This window comes from Pan troglodytes, chromosome 18 (genome assembly GCF_028858775.2).
Source record: "Pan troglodytes isolate AG18354 chromosome 18, NHGRI_mPanTro3-v2.0_pri, whole genome shotgun sequence".
NCBI lineage: Eukaryota > Metazoa > Chordata > Mammalia > Primates > Hominidae > Pan > Pan troglodytes.
In genome coordinates, this window is record NC_072416.2 from 78,869,743 (window position 1) to 78,884,225 (window position 14,483).

The 14,483-nt window shown below is 44.2% G+C and overlaps 1 protein-coding gene across 2 annotated transcripts in view; it reads right to left on the reverse strand.

The window, feature by feature from the left end:
* The window catches only part of CDYL2 (chromodomain Y like 2), a 207,597-nt gene that overhangs the window by 113,374 nt on the left and 79,740 nt on the right, over positions 1-14,483 (reverse strand). The window lies entirely within an intron of this gene.

Genomic DNA, 14,483 nt, shown 5'->3' on the forward strand with positions numbered 1-14,483 from the left:
GGATGGATGGATGGATAGATGGATGATTAAATGGATAAATGGATGGATGAATGATTGGGTTGACAAATGGATGGATGGATGAATGAATGGCTGGATGGATGGCTGGATGGATGGATGGATGGAGACAGCCCTGCTGACACACAGTGTGGTGACTAGCCATTCTTACTATTCAACTTTAGGCCCAGTAGCTTCACCTTCAGGAGCTACCCAGAGTCCTAGACTGCCTTGTATGTCCTCTATGACGATCTTGAATTATCACCAGTTCTCTTTCCTACATCATTATTATTCTTACAAAAAGATAGCAACACGGCTACAGGGGGCTGGATATCCTGGTGGCAATAAAGTAAGAAACTTCAAAGACAACATACTGAACACAGCCACTGCCACCAGGGAAGGTGGATGGAGACAGAGGTAACCTGAGCTGGGGCAAATGACAGCCCCCAGTCCTCTTCCCAAGATTCCACTAGGGTGAAGACTGCTTTACCTCTTTAGGAACCATGAAGAGAAAACCCCTGTGACAAACTGGAGACTGAACCAGACACCTTCTCCACTCTCCTCCATGATCTGGGAGGCAACAAGTATTCATGAGATCTGCTAGGGGCATGGAGCAGTGAAGTGGACAGACAAGGCCCCTGTCCTTGGGAAGTTGGCCAGGATATGTAAAAGGCAGACAGGAAATAAATAATTAAAATAAATGATTAACTAATTGCATGTGTGCAAAGCAAATACTGAAGCCAGGAGGACTCCCCATCATATGCTAGAAATTCCCTGGCATGCAAAATGTGACAAAGTTCCTAGAACAGTTATCCCACATGGTTTGTGGAAGCAAAAGTAGGGCACACTGAGCAGGCATGTCTGTTTCTAATAAGTTTCTCCACTTGCAAGGTCAAGGATGCTGTGAGGCACATTCAATGTGCATCTGCTGTCTAGCGCTGGGTGCTTTCTCAAGCAGTTACCAATCATCCTGACAAACCCAGGAGGGGTTATTATCTCTACTTTACAGATGTAGCAACTGAGGTTCAGAAGGGTTAAATCAGAGTCCAAAGGCCACATGACCAAGCGAAGAACAAAACCCAAGACTGTCTCCCAAGCCCCTGCTCTTTCTGCTATACCAGGCTGCACAGGGAGTGAGAAGTGAATTTTGTTTTGTCTTCACACAAAATTGAAGGACCAATTTGAAATAAAATATTAATCTAAAATCTTCATTGTCAAAATCATCTTAAAATAAAATTCATTACTTGTTTAAAGATGGATGGCAAACTCACATAATAGTTAAAACTGAACTATTACCTTATGTGCACAATCCCATTTAACCCTCACATCAACCCACTGAAGGGGAGGTTAGGACTATCATACCTAATTTACAGGTGTGGAAACTGAGGCTGTGAGAATTAAAGTGCTCACCCTAAGAGCCAAAAGTTGAACCCAAGCCTGCCCACTCTGATGCCTAAGATCTGCATCACCTGGCCATATTAAAACAGAGCTGACTTACTGCTCCATGACAAGGCAAGCTGGATGGCAGCCAGGCTCAGGAGCTAGAATTGGCCACTATGGAAAAAGAACGCAGCTGAAGGAGCTGGAAGTCCAGTCTGGCAAGTGTAACCTGACACTCAAGGCTACAGCAGCAGATGGTAGGTGGTGTCCCAACAGACACGTGGATAGTGGGATGGAGAACCCAGAACAATGGGCCAGAGGGCGGCATCCGGAAATCCTGCCCAGCAGCCACACCGCTGTTGGAGACGGAATCCCAGGCCCTAAAAGAGGTACTGACAAGAGCAGGGGAGGGCCTGGGGTCTAGAGACACAGGGAGGCCACTAAGGAGGTAAGGACTTAGAGCCAGGGAACAATGTAGGGATCCAGAGAGCAGAACCAGGAAACCAGATAGAATTGTTCTTGGCAGTAAATCCAAAGTTGTCAGAACTAGGGCATGAATACTGGGCTTGACGACTTAACGCTCCCAGAGAATTGGGCAGCAGCTCCTGAGATTCCCCAGGGACTCCTTGGAAGCGAACATTACTCATTCATACCTTCAGCAAGTATTGAACACCTGTTACGTGCCTGGCCAATGCAAAGCCCTAGAGATAGAGTGCTGAGCAAGACAGACACAGTCCCTGACCCCCGTGAATGCAAAGGCAATGCTTCTCAAACTGGAGTCTGAGGATCTCCAGAGGTACCTGTAAAACTGAAGATTCCCAGGCCCCGGAAGAGGCTAGGAGCAGGAATCTGTGTGGGCCTTGAGCAAGTCTTCTAACTGCTCGGTGCCTCCATTTCCCCATTTGTAAATGGGACTAGGAACACGAATGACCCACAAGTTGCTGTATTAAGTGATTGCACTCAGCACAGGGTAGGGGCTTGACACAAGCCAGGATCATCATGATCTTCATCATTTTAATTTTCTGCATCATCATGGAGGAATAGGGGTTCATTTTAACAAGACCCCTCGTCATTTGTGTGCACTAAATTTTGAGAATCACTAGATAATTTTCAGCTCTGCAGGCAGTTCCTGCTTCTAAAACATGGGGCCTAGCCAACAACTTAGAATTGAGACAAACAAGTATCTGTACCTTGGGTTGCCCAGGAGAAAACAAGGCCACCCAGGACCCCAATTCTGAACCCCTATGTCTTGTCCTCTCTCCTGTGAACCCAGACACCATGGCAGGAAACAAGGAGGCTGTCGCCACCAAGCTTCACACTATGTAGTCATGAAGACAGGAAGTGCCTTGTTCACAGCCCGTGTCTGTCCACACAGGGATGATGACAACAGAATCAGCCCAAGGGGGTACCAAAGACATTGTTGGGACCTGCCTTGGCTACCTGCTGTCCAACCCTGGCCCTCCCCTGGCAGAGAGAGGCCAAAGGCCCTCCTCTGGACCCAAACCCTGATCATCTGGGAAGGGATTCAAATCTATCATTGATATTCCCTGTGGCTGGGTCATTTCCCAACAGTGTCCCCTCTCCCATGCCTTGACACTGTAAAGCCACCAGCCTTTAGTGGTGGAGCAAATAACATTTAGGCAGAAATGGGCAAGTAGAGAATGAAAGTGGGAACATAAGAATTTGAGCCATCTCTTGGGCCCTGAAACTACACAATATCCACACAGATCCAGGAGGGGAACACTTGCTCAGACGGCCCTTCTTCCAGTTCCCCTCATGACTCCCCTCTCTGTGGACATGCCTGGATTCCATGCTGAATCCTGGAAAGCACCTATAGTCATCGGCACTCTAAATGCCAGAACATCAAGGAAGCAAAGAGACAAAAACTAGGCACTGGGTTTTGCCACGCAGATTTGATGTCAATCCCTGCCATGATTGTGAACGGTCACCATGTAGTATCCAACGACCAGGTAGAGCAAAAACAACCTATTCTCACAAATGCCTCTGACAAACCTTGTCATCAGTGTCATTTGACTCCAACAGGAAATACTCTAGAAAGGAGGGTATGCTCATCTACAGAGCAAGGACACTGTTCTCTGCTGACAACTCTTTAAAAGTTGAGGGTATTTTGCTCAGGAGTATCCACCCCCATTAATCCCTTCAACGTGGCTTCTGAAACAAGATGTTGCTGCTGGGAAAACATGTCCCTGGCATTTCTTCCTGGGATTCAGGGTATATTTTCCTCTTGGACCAATGTATAAATGAGCGTAGGCAGCAGCTGATAATGCCACTTATTATTACTTTCATTCAGCCGCATTAGTGAGTGAAGATTTCAGTAGGCTGGCCTGGGAATCCTGCTACCACTTGTAATGTTGTTTCTGGTTTAAAAATAAACCCTGAGAGCCGTCCGCTTCAGAAATTGAGCATGTGTGGTTGCTGAAAGGCTTTCTTTAGAGTCACAAGTGGGGTAACTTATCTTAAATAAGGGAAAAGACTAAAATAACCAGAAAGAACCCATATCATTTCATTATAAGGAAGTGGCTACAGAGAGAAAATAATGAGCTCATCCTGGAGAGACCCTAAGTGCAGTAAACACATTTTCGCCAAGACCCCAGGAAAATGTCAGCTCCTCCCCAGCAGTTAGGGGCTTCCTTCTCAGTGCCCCCAGTTCTTGACCAAAACAAGAAGTACAAAAATCCCAGTGCTACTAAGAACAACCAATGACAGAATAAGAGCGCTAAGAAACTAATCACTGTCACGTGCTAGTTGTTTGCTGTCTGCACACGTTAGATATTTTACTTGCAGTAATTTATTTAATCCTCACAACAGTCCTCTGAGGTGGTGACTCATTCCCATTTGATAGCTAAGAAAACCGAGGCTCAGAAAAATTAAAGGGTTTGCCTGAAGTCATGTAGCAAACACACGCTGGGGCCTGGATTCAAAATCATCCCTGATTCACAAGCTTCTTTTCCAAGGCATGAGCAGGTTTGGGCAGCAAAATAGTATCAGATGGGGAAGTCGTTCCAACAGTGACTATTTGGGAGAGTGGCGATCATGACTCTCCAAACTGCTTCTTGAGCTCTGGGTTCTGCCTTGTCTGCAGGAGCCCAGTCATCCTTTGCAAAGCCAAGCTGCTGGTGACCACTTTCTTCTAAGCAGGTTTATATCTAGCACGTGATCCACCATATTCCACTGATTCTAAAATATGCACAGTTTCCCATTTTATCATCTCTGTAATCAGGATTGAAATCAAGCATGCCTAACAATGGCCCATCTCGACCACCCTTCAGCTTCTCCAGGACTGAAGCTGAGCAGCGACCACAGTGAAGACGGAAGATACAGCTGCTCTGTCCCCTCCCCGGTGACCATCCCCATCCTTCTCTTGGTGCCATGCAGTCCCCACAGTTCCTTTGCCCTGTCCACCTCTCCCCAGACTCACTGAACCTGCTGGGCTGCAAATTCAGGGACTGTATTTCAGGCACAGCGACGAAGAGGTCCTAGCCACTACCCAGTTCTGGTGTCCGTTAGCTGTTACAGAATTCTCAGGAAACCCTTCTTTGAGGAAGAAGTGGTTATGGACCCCTCAGGAGCTGATAGAATGTCTAAAAGGGCTCTATAAACAAATTAAAATAAAAATTCCCAGTGATAAGGAAGCATTGAGTCATCATATAATAGAGGTGTTTCTTTTAAAAGTACAATGATTCTTAATCTTGGCTGCAAAATAGAATCACCCAAAGAGGTTTTTAAATACTGATTTTAAAAAAAGAAGAAAATGAATAAAATGAATAAATAAGTGAATGAAAAAACCAATGTCCACCCCCCAAATTACTGATGTTATTGATCTGGAGCAGGGCTGGGCACCAAGACATGTGAAAGCTCACTAGGTGATTCTATTATTCAGAGGTACATAAAATAACAGAGCATCTTATAATCTGTAGTGTCTTAGAGTCAATGAAAGCAAACACACTGCTGAGTCCTGAGAATTTACCCAGGAACTCACCCTGATCTCCCAAACACTTCCCAGCTCCTCTGGATGAGATACCTTATCGAGCCAACAAGGGCAAAGTCATCAACAATGGAATGGGCACACAAGCTGCATGAATATTGTATCTGTAATTGTCAGAACATACCTAAGCCTAGTTTTCTTAGGCCTATTTTACAGATTAGAAAACTGAGGATCCAAAAAGTCAAAGTTGCCCAAGGTTACAGAGGAAGAAACTGACAGACATCCGAAAATCAGGCCCTTTTCAAAACACCACACTGACTCTCCAAGATACTGTGTTCCTTCTTTGTACAGGGCTAGGAGCTGGAATTCAAGGATGGATGAACCACAGTCCATGCACTCTTCAATTTTATAATCCATGCCAGGAGACAGACTAGGGCCCTACTCATGAGCATACCTGGTGCCCTAAGCTTCCAACATACAAATGGTTGAGTTCACAGGAGGGAAAATTATTCTTGGCTGGAGGATTCAGTCCCCATAGAGGAGAAGACTCGGGACTTGGCCCTTAGAGGGCAAGGAGGATTTCCACAAGCAGAGCAGAAGAAGAAGACACAGAGGGGCCATGGGGCCATGACCCTTTTCTGCTGCAGGGTGAAGCCTCTGAACCGCCACACTCGGCAGGGCGCTTTCTACAGTCCCTGTGCACTATGTACCCACCACAGGCACCTCCCTGGGCTAGACATTTGCTTCCAAGCGCACTTAGATGTGTGGTCTATAGGCCCAGGAATTCCTGGAGAGAGGAAAAGCCGCCCCAAGAAGCCATCTCAAGGCACCTCCTCTCAGGAGATTTTCCTCCTGGCACAAAGGCTGCATTCACCTATGTATGGCTCCTACACAGGGAGCTGTGCCCAGAAGGGTTGTATTAAGTAAACCCTAGCTTGGCATCAAGTCCAGCTTCGGCCTTGCAGCGCTGAGGAGCTGAGATGAACATTCAATTTACAGTTTGCATTCTGTCTGTGGCTGAATCTGAGGTGCAAGCTGGGATGTTTCTAAGTAAGAACCCTAATTCCGGCTTCTAAACTCCAGGTTCCCCAAATGCAAACTCTCCAAGTGTCAGCCTCACCCAAGAGCCACCACAGCCCAGGTGAGACTGACCCCATGCCCCAGCACACTGATCTTATCCCAATGAGATACTGATTCCACAGGATAGTCCCCCATGTTCCTTAGGATGAAGTCAGCAAACCATAGCCTACAAGCTGCATCCAGCCGACCAGCTGTTACAGTAAATAAAGTTTTATTGATAACACAGCTGTGCCATTTGTTTACATACTTCTATAGCTACTTTCAAAACTGCAGAACATGAGTAGTGGTGACAGAGACCAAATGACCTGAAAAATTGAAAATATTTACTCTCTGGCCTTGGTAGAAAAAGTCTGCCAATTCCTGCTGAAGAAGAAGAAACAGAGGAGAGTGAGGAAGAGGAGAAAGAGGAGGAAGAGGAAGGGAGAAGGAAGAAGAGGAGAAATGGGGGGAAGGAGGAGGAGTGGAGAAGAAGAGGAAGAGGAGAAAAAGGGGGAGAACGAGGAGGGAGAGAAAGAGGAAGAAGCAAGGAGAAAAAGAGGAAGAAGCAAGAAGAGAAAGAGGAAGAGGGGAGGAGGAAGAGAAAGAAGATGAAGAGGAAGAGAGAAGGAAGAGGAGGAAAAGAGGAGAGGAAGGAAAAAGAAGAGGAAGAGAAAGGAGAAGAAAGAAAGAGGAGATGAAAAAAGAAGAGAAAGAAGAAGAGGAGGAGGAGAGAAAGAGGAAGAGGAGAGGAGGAGGGGAAGGAAGAGGAGAAGAAAGAGGAAGAGGAGGGGGAGAAAGAGGAAGAAGATGAGGAGAAAGAGGAAGAGGAGCAGGAGAAAGAGGAAGAGGAAAGAAAGGAGAAGAGAGAGAGGAAGATGGGAAGAGGAAGAGGAGGAGGAGGAAGAAATGGAGTAGAAGGATCTAGAGAAATTATTTCTGTCTTAGCATTGCTATCAGGTGGCTCTTTTTTCTATGCCATTAAGGTCCTCTCTCTCAAAGAAACAATCTGTAAAACTCTGGAGCTCTTCTATTCCCTGCAGCATGAAGATCCTGACTCCTTGTCATAGTTCATGAAGATCCCTAACACTCTCCACCCACCTCAAGCACATAACACACACATGACACACATGTGGCACTTCATGACACACATGTGGCACTTCATGACACACATGTGGCACTTCATGACCTGGCATGAACTATATCAGTGTGTCTTGCCTGTAATATTGTTTTATGAAGGCTTTGTTTCACATACATATATACACATGCGTTTGTGTACTAGGCCCATGATACAACATAGATTTCTTTCCATAGTTCACAGTCAAGAAAGTTTGAAAGGCATGACACTAACACTGTGAATCACATCTCAGATCCATCCACTTCTCTGCATCACCAAGTCACCAAACCTCTCACCCAGACCTTTGTGGCAGCTTCCCACATGGTCTTCTTGTCTACAGTCTTGACCCATGGCCAATGTGCTCTTCATAGGGTGGCCAGGGGAATCTTTTAAACTGTAAAGCCAACTCAGTAAGATCGTGTCCTAAACCCTTTGGTGGTTTCCCACTGAACTAAGAATGAAATCCAGACTTCTGAGCAGTCTACTGAGTTAAGCATGGTCTAGATGCCACCTGCCTGCCCCACTCCTGGACCACACTTCAACTGAGCCACCTTCTATCGGTTCCAAGGACATGTTCTGTTCTTTCCCACTGCAGAGCCTTGGTGGGCATTGTTCCCTTTCACTGAAACACTCTCAACTCCCATACACCTGTGCAACACATACACATACACATACACACACACACACATACCCACACACAATTTGCCTCGCCAACATCTATTCATCACTTCAGTCCTAGTTTAATGTCACTTCCTTGGAGCATCTTCCCTGATACCCCTGACATCTTAGATAAAATTGGAGACCCGCATATTTGAGCACTCTTTTCTATCCCTTTACAACACTTATTACAAGGTAATTAGCGATTTGTGGGATTCATGGTGACGATCCACTTCTACCCCTAGACTGCAAGCCCCATGTAGCTGGCTCTATATCTCTCCTGTTCACTGCTGTGTCCCCAGCATAGCTCCTGGCCCACAGTGGGTGCTCATGAAACATTCATTGGATAACTGAGTTTACAAATCTCATCCTACAGTCTACGAATCTCAGTCCACATATTTCAAATTCTTACTTTCATGTCCAAGAACTGCGCTTAGTTGCTGTGGCCTAAGCTACATGCAGAAGTTCCAGCAGTCCACAAGAAATTCTGTTTGACTGACCTGAGAAACCATAACCCGGACTGAACTGAAAAAACACTTGGCATATTTTGCTCCTGAAAGCCAGCCAACCACAGTGTGAGTAACGCGCTTTAGCGACAAGCATGCTCCCCGCTATTCAAGAGGACTGGAATCTGAATTCTACGACCCGGATGAGGGAATTCCCATTTTTTTCAAATTCTCACTTGTTACAAATATTCTTGGTGCCATTCAACCCACAGCTTCTAAGACACTGGGGCATGAAGTTTTCATTTTCTGAAGTGGGATGACACTTAGTCACTCACCTGCTCTTAAAAAGGCCAACTGTTAAGTGTTCCTTAGAATTTATTTAAGCTTCCTCCATTATGTATGTCTGAGTCACAAAAAGACAGTGACATCTATTTTAAGTTCAAAAATAATTTGCTAATCCAGAAAAGAATGTCAGGTTTGATGAAATAAGATTGCTCATGAGTTCAAACAGTTGAGGCGGGATGATGGGTTCATAGGAGTTCCATATAAGATTCTATTTTTGTCTACGTTTAAAATTTTCCACATACATGTTGCAAAGGGATTTGAGGAACATTTTGTAACTCAAATCAATATTCATCCATAGGTTTTCTCCCAATAAGAAGCATTTGTTTTTAAAACCAACAATGAAATGAAAGACTTCATAAAACAAAGACACTGATTTTGGCACAACAAACAATAACTGTATAAATCCTACTCTAATTTACTATAACATTTTACTAAAATAACATTGAATTATGAACGAATTTCTAATTGCTATGTATTTTAAAACTGAAGTTCTATTTAGAGCAAGTTTTAAACAATTAAAAATGTAATCCCAAGTACAAAGCTTGACATTCAATACATATTTACTGAATGAAAAATCAGCCAAGGCATCTTTCTTCATTAAACTGCAACTATTTGTTAGCCTAAACACAAAGAAAGAGATGAATAATACCTAGCATACAGATCTTGGTTCTAATATCATTCTCCAATAAAAGGAGCAAGGGCTTCTTAGAAAAATGTTTGACTCTAGGGTTGAAACACAGAATATACAAAATGAGCCTGGAGCATCCTGCAGTGCCAGAAAGTAAGGAAGTATCAATAGCAACAACAACAACAACCACAAAACAAACAAACAAACAAACAGCTAAGCATGGTGGCTCATGCCTATAATCCCAACACTTTGGAGGCTCAGGCAGGAGGATCACTTGAGCCCAGGAGTTCAAGACCAGCCTGGGCACATAATGAGATGCTGTCTCTACAAAAAATTTAAAAATTAGCTAGGCGTGGTGGTATGTGCCTACAGTCCCAGCTACCCAAGAGGCTGACGTGGGAGGATTGCTTGAGCCCAGGAGTTAGAGGCTGCAGTGAGCCATGACTGTGCCTGGGCAACAGAACAAGACCATCTCAAAAAGAAAAAAAAAGTTCTGGGAGCCAAGATGGCCGAATAGGAACAGCTCCAGTCTACAGCTCCCAGCGTGAGCGACGCAGAAGACGGGTGATTTCTGCATTTCCATCTGAGGTACCGGGTTCATCTCACTAGGGAGTGCCAGACAGTGGGCACAGGTCACTGGGTGCACGCACCGTGCCCGAGCCGAAGCAGGGCGAGGCATTGCCTCACTCGGGAAGCGCAAGGGGTCAGGGAGTTCCCTTTCCTAGTCAAAGAAAGGGGTGACAGACAGCACCTGGAAAATCGGGTCACTCCCACCCTAATACTGCGCTTTTCCAAGGGGCTTAAAAAACGGCGCACCAGGAGATTATATCCTGCACCTGGCTCAGAGGGTCCTATGCCCACGGAGTCTCGCTGATTGCTAGCACAGCAGTCTGAGATCAAACTGCAAGGCGGAACCCAGGCTGGGGGAGGGGTGCCCGCCATTGCCCAGGCTTGCTTAGGTAAACAAAGCAGCCGGGAAGCTGGAACTGGGTGGAGCCCACCACAGCTCAAGGAGGCCTGCCTGCCTCTGTAGGCTCCACCTCTGGGGGAAGAGCACAGACAAACAAAAAGACAGCAGTAACCTCTGCAGACTTAAATGTCCCTGTCTGACAGCTTTGAAGAGAGCAGTGGTTCTCCCAGCACGCAGCTGGAGATCTGAGAATGGGCAGACTGCCTCCTCAAGTGGGTCCCTGACCCCTGACCTCCGAGCAGCCTAACTGAGAGGCACCCCCCAGCAGGGGCAGACTAACACCTCACACGGCCAGGTACTCCAACAGACTTGCAGCTGAGGGTCCTGTCGGTTAGAAGGAAAACTAACAAACAGAAAGGACATCCACACCAAAAACCCATCTGCACATCACCATCATCAAAGACCAAAAGTAGATAAAACCACAAAGATGGGGAAAAAACAGAGCAGAAAAACTGGAAACTCTAAAAAGCAAAGCACCTCTCCTCCTCCAAAGGATGGTAGTTCCTCACCAGCAATGGAACAAAGCTGGATGGAGAATGACTTTGACGAGTTGAGAGAAGAAGGCTTCAGACAATCAAACTATGAGCTACAGGAGGAAATTCAAACCAAAGGCAAAGAAGTTAAAAACGTTGAAAAAAATTTAGATGAATGTATAACTAGAATAACCAATACAGAGAAGTGCTTAAAGGAGCTGATGGAGCTGAAAGCCAAAGCTCGAGAACTACGTGAAGAATGCAGAAGCCTCAGGAGCCGATGCGATCAACTGGAAGAAAGGGTATCAGTGATGGAAGATGAAATGAATGAAATCAAGTGAGAAGGGAAGTTTAGAGAAAAAAGAATAAAAAGAAACAAACAAAGCCTCCAAGAAATACGGGGCTATGTGAAAAGATCAAATCTACATCTGACTGGTGTACCTGGAAGTGACAGGGAGAATGGAACCAAGTTGGAAAACACTCTGCAGGATATTATCCAGGAGAACTTCCCCAATCTAGCAAGGCAGGCCAACATTCAGATTCAGGAAATACAAAGAACGCCACAAAGATACTCCTCAAGAAGAGCAACTCCAAGACACATAATTGTCAGATTCACCAAAGTTGAAATGAAGGAAAAAATGTTAAGGGCAGCCAGAGAGAAAGGCCGGGTTACCCACAAAGGGAAGCCCATCAGACTAACAGCGGATCTCTCGGCAGAAACTCTACAAGCCAGAAGAGAGTGGGGGCCAATATTCAACATTCTTAAAGAAAAGAATTTTCAACCCAGAATTTCATATCCAGCCAAACTAAGCTTCATAAGTGAAGGAGAAATAAAACACTTTACAGACAAGCAAATGCTGAGAGATTTTGTCACCACCAGGCCTGCCCTAAAAGAGCTCCTGAAGGAAGCACTAAACATGGAAAGGAACAACCAGTACCAGCCACTGCAAAATCATGCCAAAATGTAAAGACCATCGAGACTAGGAAGAAACTGCATCAACTACTGAGCAAAATAACCAGCTAACATCATAATGACAGGTTCAAATTCACACATAACAATATTAACTTTAAATGTAAATGGACTAAATGCTCCAATTAAAAGACACAGACTGGCAAATTGGATAAAGAGTTAAGACCCTTCCGTGTGTTCTATTCAGGAAACCCATTTCACGTGCAGAGACACACATAGGCTCAAAATAAAAGGATGGAGGAAGATCTACCAAGCAAATGGAAAACAAAAAAAAGCAGGGGTTGCAATCCTAGTCTCTGATAAAACAGACTTTAAACCAACAAAGATCAAAAGAGACAAAGAAGGCCATTACATAATGGTAAAGGGATCGATTCAACAAGAAGAGCTAACTATCCTAAATATATATGCACCCAATACAGGAGCACCCAGATTCATAAAGCAAGTCCTGAGTGACCTACAAAGAGACTTAGACTCCCACACAGTAATAATGGGAGACTTTAACCCCCCACTGTCAACATTAGACAGATCAACGAGACAGAAAGTCAACAAGGATACCCAGGAATTGAACTCAGCTCTGCACCAAGCAGACCTAATAGACATCTACAGAAATCTCCACCCCAAATCAACAGAATATACATTTTTTCAGCACCACACCACACCTATTCCAAAATTGACCACATACTTGGAAGTAAAGCTCTCCTCGGCAAATGTAAAAGAACAGAAATTATAACAAACTATCTCTCAGACCACAGTGCAATCAAACTAGAACTCAGGATTAAGAAACTCACTCAAAAACGCTCAACTACATGGAAACTGAACAACCTGCTCCTCAATGACTATGGGGTGCATAACGAAATGAAGGCAGAAATAAAGATGTTCTTTGAAACCAACGAGAACAAAGACACAACATACCAGAATCTCTGGGACACATTCAAAGCAGTGTGTAGAGGGAAATTTATAGCACTAAATGCCCACAAGAGAAAGCAGGAAAGATCCAAAATTGACACCCTAACATCACAATTAAAAGAACTAGAAAAGCAAGAGCAAACACATTCAAAAGCTAGCAGAAGGCAAGAAATAACTAAAATCAGAGCAGAACTGAAGGAAATAGAGACACAAAAAAACCCTTCAAAAAATTAATGAATCCAGGAGCTGGTTTTTTGAAAGGATCAACAAAATTGATAGACTGCTAGCAAGACTAATAAAGAAAAAAAGAGAGAAGAATCAAATAGATGCAATAAAAAATGATAAAGGGGATATCACCACCGATCCCACAGAAATACAAACTACCATCAGAGAATACTACAAACACCACTACGCAAATAAACTAGAAAATCTAGAAGAAATGGATACATTCCTCGACACATACACTCTCCCAAGACTAAACCAGGAAGAAGTTGAATCTCTGAATAGACCAATAACAGGAGCTGAAATTGTGGCAATAATCAATAGCTTACCAACCAAAAAGAGTACAGGACCATATGGATTCACAGCCGAATTCTACCAGAGGTACAAGGAGGAACTGGTACCATTCCTTCTGAAACTATTCCAATCAATAGAAAAAGAGGGAATCCTCCCTAACTCATTTTATGAGGCCAGCATCATCCTGATACCAAAGCTGGGCAGAGACACAACCAAAAAAGAGAATTTTAGACCAATATCCTTGATGAACATTGATGCAAAAATCCTCAATAAAATACCGGCAAAACAAATCCAGCAGCACATCAAAAAGCTTATCCACCATGATCAAGTGGGCTTCATCTCTGGGATGCAAGGCTGGTTCAATATACGCAAATCAATAAATGTAATCCAGCATATAAACAGAACCAAAGACAAAAACCACATGATTATCTCAATAGATGCAGAAAAGGCCTTTGAGAAAATTCAACAACGCTTCATGCTAAAAACTCTCAATAAATTAGGTATTGATGGGACGTATCTCAAAATAATAAGAGCTATCTATGACAAACCCACAGCCAATATCATACTGAATGGGCAAAAACTGGAAGCATTCCCTTTGAAAACTGGCACAAGACATGGATGCCCTCTCTCACCACTCCTATTCAACACAGTGTTGGAAGTTCTGGCCAGGGCAATTAGGCAGGAGAAGGAAATAAAGGGTATTCAATTAGGAAAAGAGGAAGTCATATTGTCCCTGTTTGCAGACAACATGATTGTATATCTAGAAACCCCATTGTCTCAGCCCAAAATCTCCTTAAGCTGATAAGCAACTTCAGCAAAGTCTCAGGATACAAAATCAATGTACAAAAATCACAAGCATTCTTATACACCAATAACAGACAAACAGAGAGCCAAATCATGAGTGAACTCCCATTCACAATTGCTTCAAAGAGAATAAAATACCTAGGAATCCACCTTACAAGGGATGTGAAGGACCTCTTCAAGGAGAACTACAAACCACTGCTCAATGAAATAAAAGAGGATACAAACAAATGGAAGAACATTCCATGCTCATGGGTAGGAAGAATCAATATCGTGAA